General features: G+C 38.2%; 6 pseudogenes; all 6 read left to right on the top strand.

Moving 5' to 3' along the window:
• The first annotated feature begins 1416 nt into the window (after nt 1-1416).
• Nucleotides 1417-1535, top strand: LOC113084717 (uncharacterized; annotated as a pseudogene).
• Nucleotides 1536-1900: 365 nt separating this feature from the next.
• On the top strand, nt 1901-2019 carry LOC113084721 (uncharacterized; annotated as a pseudogene).
• Nucleotides 2020-3407: 1388 nt separating this feature from the next.
• On the top strand, nt 3408-3526 carry LOC113084722 (uncharacterized; annotated as a pseudogene).
• Nucleotides 3527-3887: 361 nt separating this feature from the next.
• LOC113084720 (uncharacterized) lies at nt 3888-4006 on the top strand (annotated as a pseudogene).
• Nucleotides 4007-5378: 1372 nt separating this feature from the next.
• Nucleotides 5379-5497, top strand: LOC113084726 (uncharacterized; annotated as a pseudogene).
• A 918-nt stretch (nt 5498-6415) lies between these two features.
• LOC113084732 (uncharacterized) lies at nt 6416-6535 on the top strand (annotated as a pseudogene).
• Nucleotides 6536-7024: the final 489 nt, after the last annotated feature.

The following is a 7024-nucleotide window of genomic DNA, read 5'->3' as shown; positions in this document are numbered from 1 at the left end:
ACCCCTGTAATACCAGTTGCTTTAAGATTTTTGGTAAATTTTTCACAAATTATATAATAATCTTGAAAAAAAAAAAGAGTGAATGCCCATTCTTTGAATCTTAGCAGTCATGACCCTGTAGTGTTTGGATGGGAGACCCCCTGTTAATACCAGGTGCTCTAATATTATTTGGAAATTTATTACTAATTATATAATAATCTTAAAAAAAAGAGCCATGCCCGATCTCTTAATCTTAGCAGGTATTGGCCTGGTTAGTGCTTGGATGGGAGCCGCCTCGGAATACCAGGTGCTGTAAGCTTTTGGATTTTCATTCCTACTTATATAATGTATGGCGATTTGATTGGCTGATCTTTAAATAGTCTTCTCTTTGCAGTATCCTTCGCTTGCGACCGTAACAACCTGGCTATGCCTGATCTCGTCTGCTCTCGGAAGATAAGCAGGTTTGGTCCTGTATAATGTACCGGCGATTAGATTGGCTGATCTTTAAATAGCTCTCTCTTTGCAGCAGTCTTCGCTTATGGCCATTCCCAACCCTGGCTATGCCAGATCATGTCTGAGCTCGGAAACTAAGCAGGTTTCGGCCTGGTTAGTAATTTGGATGGCAGACCCCCTGGTAATACCAGTTGCTTTAAGATTTTTGGAAAATTTTTCACAAATTATATAATAATCTTGCAAGAAAAAAAGAAAGGAGTCAATGCCCCCATATCTGAATCTTAGCAGGTATGGGCCTGGTTAGTAATTGGATGGGAGACACCCTGGTAATACCAGTTGCTTTAAGATTTTTGGAAATTTTTCACAAATTATATAATAATCTTGAAAAAAAAAAAAAAAAGTCAATGCCCGATCTCTGAATAATAGCAGGTTTTGCCTGGTTAGTACTTGGATGGAAGACGGCCGGGAAATACCAGTTGCTGTAATATTTTTGGCAATTTTACTAATTACATAATAATCTTGCAACAAAAAAAAAAAAAAGAGTAAATGCCCAATCTTTGAATCTTAGGAGGTATGGACCTGTTTAGTGCTTGGATGGGAGACCGCCTCGGAATACCAGTTGCTGTAATATTTTTGGAAATTTGTACTAATTATATAATTATCTTGAAACAAAAAGAGTCAATGCCCAATCTTTGAATCTTAGCAGCTATGGACCTGTTTAGTGTTTGGATGGGAGACCGCCTCGGAAAACCAGGTGCTCTAATATTATTGGAAATTCATTACTAATTATATAATAATCTTTAAAAAAAAAAAAAAAAAAAAAGAGTCAATGCCCGATCTCTTAATCTTAGCAGGTATTGGCCTGGTTAGTGCTTGGATGGGAGACCGCCTGGGAATACCAGGTGCTTTAAGCTTTAGGGTTTTCTTTCCTACTTATATTAGATTGGCTGATCTTTAAATAGCTCTCTCTTTGCAGCAGTCTTCGCTTATGGCCATACCATCCTGTCTATGCCAGATCATGTCTGAGCTCGGAAGCTAAGCAGGTTTGGGCCTGGTTAGTAATTGGATGGGAGACCCCCTGGTAATACCAGTTGCTTTAAGATTTTTGTAAATTTTTCACAAATTATATAATAATCTTGAAAAAAAAAAGAGTCAATGCCCATTCTTTGAATCTTAGCAGTCATGGACCTGTTTAGTGTCTGGATGGGAGACCGCCTCGGAATACCAGGTGCTCTAATATTATTGGAAATTTATTACTAATTATATAATAATCTTAAAAAAAAAAAAAAAAAAGAGTCAATGCCCGATCTCTTAATCTTAGCAGGTATTGGCCTGGTTAGTGCTTGGATGGGAGACCGCCTGGGAATACCAGGTGCTTTAAGCTTTAGGGTTTTCTTTCCTACTTATATAATGTACCGGCGATTAGATTGACTGATCTTTAAATAGCTCTCTCTTTGCAGCAGTCTTCGCTTATGGCCATACCACCCTGGCTATGCCAGATCATGTCTGAGCTCGGAAGCTAAGCAGGTTTGGGCCTGGTTAGTAATTGGATGGGAGACCCCCTGGTAATACCAGTTGCTTTAAGATTTTTGTAAATTTTTCACAAATTATATAATAATCTTGAAAAAAAAAAGAGTGAATGCCCAATCTTTGAATCTTAGCAGTCATTGACCTGTGTAGTGTTTGGATGGGAGACCCCCTGGTAATACCAGGTGCTCTAATATTATTGGAAATTTATTACTAATTATATAATAATCTTTAAAAAAAAGAGCCAATGCCCGATCTCTTAATCTTAGCAGGTATTGGCCTGGTTAGTGCTTGGATGGGAGACCGCCTCGGAATACCAGGTGCTGTAAGCTTTTGGATTTTCATTCCTACTTATATAATGTATGGGCGATTTGATTGGCTGATCTTTAAATAGTCTTCTCTTTGCAGTATCCTTCGCTTGCGACCGTAACAACCTGGCTATGCCTGATCTCGTCTGCTCTCGGAAGCTAAGCAGGTTTGGTCCTGTATAATGTACCGGCGATTAGATTGGCTGATCTTTAAATAGCTCTCTCTTTGCAGCAGTCTTCGCTTATGGCCATTCCACCCTGGCTATGCCAGATCATGTCTGAGCTCGGAAACTAAGCAGGTTTCGGCCTGGTTAGTAATTGGATGGCAGACCCCCTGGTAATACCAGTTGCTTTAAGATTTTTGGAAATTTTTCACAAATTATATAATAATCTTGCAAGAAAAAAAGAAAGGAGTCAATGCCCCATATCTGAATCTTAGCAGGTATGGGCCTGGTTAGTAATTGGATGGGAGACACCCTGGTAATACCAGTTGCTTTAAGATTTTTGGAAATTTTTCACAAATTATATAATAATCTTGAAAAAAAAAAAAAAAGTCAATGCCCGATCTCTGATAATAGCAGGTTTTGCCTGGTTAGTACTTGGATGGAAGACGGCCGGGAAATACCAGTTGCTGTAATATTTTTGGCAATTTTTACTAATTACATAATAATCTTGCAACAAAAAAAAAAAAAAAGAGTAAATGCCCAATCTTTGAATCTTAGGAGGTATGGACCTGTTTAGTGCTTGGATGGGAGACCGCCTCGGAATACCAGTTGCTGTAATATTTTTGGAAATTTGTACTAATTATATAATTATCTTGAAACAAAAAGAGTCAATGCCCAATCTTTGAATCTTAGCAGCTATGGACCTGTTTAGTGTTTGGATGGGAGACCGCCTCGGAAAACGAGGTGCTCTAATATTATTGGAAATTCATTACTAATTATATAATAATCTTTAAAAAAAAAAAAAAAAAAAAAAAGAGTCAATGCCCGATCTCTTAATCTTAGCAGGTATTGGCCTGGTTAGTGCTTGGATGGGAGACCGCCTGGGAATACCAGGTGCTTTAAGCTTTAGGGTTTTCTTTCCTACTTATATTAGATTGGCTGATCTTTAAATAGCTCTCTCTTTGCAGCAGTCTTCGCTTATGGCCATACCATCCTGTCTATGCCAGATCATGTCTGAGCTCGGAAGCTAAGCAGGTTTGGGCCTGTTTAGTAATTGGATGGGAGACCCCCTGGTAATACCAGTTGCTTTAAGATTTTTGTAAATTTTTCACAAATTATATAATAATCTTGAAAAAAAAAGAGTCAATGCCCAATCTTTGAATCTTAGCAGTCATGGACCTGTTTAGTGTCTGGATGGGAGACCGCCTCGGAATACCAGGTGCTCTAATATTATTGGAAATTTATTACTAATTATATAATAATCTTAAAAAAAAAAAAAAAGAGTCAATGCCCGATCTCTTAATCTTAGCAGGTATTGGCCTGGTTAGTGCTTGGATGGGAGACCGCCAGGGAATACCAGGTGCTTTAAGCTTTAGGGTTTTCTTTCCTACTTATATAATGTACCGGCGATTAGATTGACTGATCTTTAAATAGCTCTCTCTTTGCAGCAGTCTTCGCTTATGGCCATACCACCCTGGCTATGCCAGATCATGTCTGAGCTCGGAAGCTAAGCAGGTTTGGGCCTGGTTAGTAATTGGATGGGAGACCCCCTGGTAATACCAGTTGCTTTAAGATTTTTGTAAATTTTTCACAAATTATATAATAATCTTGAAAAAAAAAGAGTGAATGCCCAATCTTTGAATCTTAGCAGTCATTGACCTGTGTAGTGTTTGGATGGGAGACCCCCTGGTAATACCAGGTGCTCTAATATTATTGGAAATTTATTACTAATTATATAATAATCTTTAAAAAAAAGAGCCAATGCCCGATCTCTTAATCTTAGCTGGTATTGGCCTGGTTAGTGCTTGGATTGGAGACCGCCTCGGAATACCAGGTGCTGTAAGCTTTTGGATTTTCATTCCTACTTATATAATGTATGGGCGATTTGATTGGCTGATCTTTAAATAGTCTTCTCTTTGCAGTATCCTTCGCTTGCGACCGTAACAACCTGGCTATGCCTGATCTCGTCTGCTCTCGGAAGCTAAGCAGGTTTGGTCCTGTATAATGTACCGGCGATTAGATTGGCTGATCTTTAAATAGCTCTCTCTTTGCAGCAGTCTTCGCTTATGGCCATTCCACCCTGGCTATGCCAGATCATGTCTGAGCTCGGAAACTAAGCAGGTTTCGGCCTGGTTAGTAATTGGATGGCAGACCCCCTGGTAATACCAGTTGCTTTAAGATTTTTGGAAATTTTTCACAAATTATATAATAATCTTGCAAGACAAAAAGAAAGGAGTCAATGCCCCATATCTGAATCTTAGCAGGTATGGGCCTGGTTAGTAATTGGATGGGAGACACCCTGGTAATACCAGTTGCTTTAAGATTTTTGGAAATTTTTCACAAATTATATAATAATCTTGAAAAAAAAAAAAAAAGTCAATAATAGCAGGTTTTGCCTGGTTAGTACTTGGATGGAAGACGGCCGGGAAATACCAGTTGCTGTAATATTTTTGGCAATTTTTACTAATTACATAATAATCTTGCAACAAAAAAAAAAAAAGAGTAAATGCCCAATCTTTGAATCTTAGGAGGTATGGACCTGTTTAGTGCTTGGATGGGAGACCGCCTCGGAATACCAGTTGCTGTAATATTTTTGGAAATTTGTACTAATTATATAATTATCTTGAAACAAAAAGAGTCAATGCCCAATCTTTGAATCTTAGCAGCTATGGACCTGTTTAGTGTTTGGATGGGAGACCGCCTCGGAAAACCAGGTGCTCTAATATTATTGGAAATTTATTACTAATTATATAATAATCGTAAAAAAAAAAAAAAAAAAAAAAAAAGAGTCAATGCCCGATCTCTTAATCTTAGCAGGTATTGGCCTGGTTAGTGCTTGGATGGGAGACCGCCTGGGAATACCAGGTGCTTTAAGCTTTAGGGTTTTCTTTCCTACTTATATTAGATTGGCTGATCTTTAAATAGCTCTCTCTTTGCAGCAGTCTTCGCTTATGGCCATACCACCCTGTCTATGCCAGATCATGTCTGAGCTCGGAAGCTAAGCAGGTTTGGGCCTGGTTAGTAATTGGATGGGAGACCCCCTGGTAATACCAGTTGCTTTAAGATTTTTGTAAATTTTTCACAAATTATATAATAATCTTGAAAAAAAAAAGAGTCAATGCCCATTCTTTGAATCTTAGCAGTCATGGACCTGTTTAGTGTCTGGATGGGAGACCGCCTCGGAATACCAGGTGCTCTAATATTATTGGAAATGTATTACTAATTATATAATAATCTTAAAAAAAAAAAAAAAAAAAAAAAGAGTCAATGCCCGATCTCTTAATCTTAGCAGGTATTGGCCTGGTTAGTGCTTGGATGGCAGTCCCCCTGGTAATACCAGTTGCTTTAAGATTTTTGGAAATTTTTCACAAATTATATAATAATCTTGCAAGAAAAAAAGAAAGGAGTCAATGCCCCATATCTGAATCTTAGCAGGTATGGGCCTGGTTAGTAATTGGATGGGAGACACCCTGGTAATACCAGTTGCTTTAAGATTTTTGGAAATTTTTCACAAATTATATAATAATCTTGAAAAAAAAAAAGTCAATGCCCGATCTCTGAATAATAGCAGGTTTTGCCTGGTTAGTACTTGGATGGAAGACGGCCGGGAAATACCAGTTGCTGTAATATTTTTGGCAATTTTTACTAATTACATAATAATCTTGCAACAAAAAAAAAAAAAAAAAAAGAGTAAATGCCCAATCTTTGAATCTTAGGAGGTATGGACCTGTTTAGTGCTTGGATGGGAGACCGCCTCGGAATACCAGTTGCTGTAATATTTTTGGAAATTTGTACTAATTATATAATTATCTTGAAACAAAAAGAGTCAATGCCCAATCTTTGAATCTTAGCAGCTATGGACCTGTTTAGTGCTTGGATGGGAGACCGCCTGGGAATACCAGGTGCTTTAAGCTTTAGGGTTTTCTTTCCTACTTATATTAGATTGGCTGATCTTTAAATAGCTCTCTCTTTGCAGCAGTCTTCGCTTATGGCCATACCACCCTTGTCTATGCCAGATCATGTCTGAGCTCGGAAGCTAAGCAGGTTTGGGCCTGGTTAGTAATTGGATGGGAGACCCCCTGGTAATACCAGTTGCTTTAAGATTTTTGTAAATTTTTCACAAATTATATAATAATCTTGAAAAAAAAAAAGAGTCAATGCCCATTTTTTGAATCTTAGCAGTCATGGACCTGTTTAGTGTCTGGATGGGAGACCGCCTCGGAATACCAGGTGCTCTAATATTATTGGAAATTTATTACTAATTATATAATAATCTTAAAAAAAAAAAAAAAAAAAAAAGAGTCAATGCCCGATCTCTTAATCTTAGCAGGTATTGGCCTGGTTAGTGCTTGGATGGGAGACCGCCTCGGAATACCAGGTGCTGTAAGCTTTAGGGTTTTCTTTCCTACTTATATAATGTATGGGCGATTTGATTGGCTGATCTTTAAATAGTCTTCTCTTTGCAGTATCCTTCGCTTGCGACCGTAACAACCTGGCTATGCCTGATCTCGTCTGCTCTCGGAAGCTAAGCAGGTTTGGTCCTGTATAATGTACCGGCGATTAGATTGGCTGATCTTTAAATAGCTCTCTCTT

Source organism: Carassius auratus, unplaced genomic scaffold, assembly GCF_003368295.1.
Source record: "Carassius auratus strain Wakin unplaced genomic scaffold, ASM336829v1 scaf_tig00040456, whole genome shotgun sequence".
NCBI lineage: Eukaryota > Metazoa > Chordata > Actinopteri > Cypriniformes > Cyprinidae > Carassius > Carassius auratus.
Note: the sequence above shows the minus strand (reverse complement) of the source record. Positions and strands in the feature narration are given on the sequence as shown.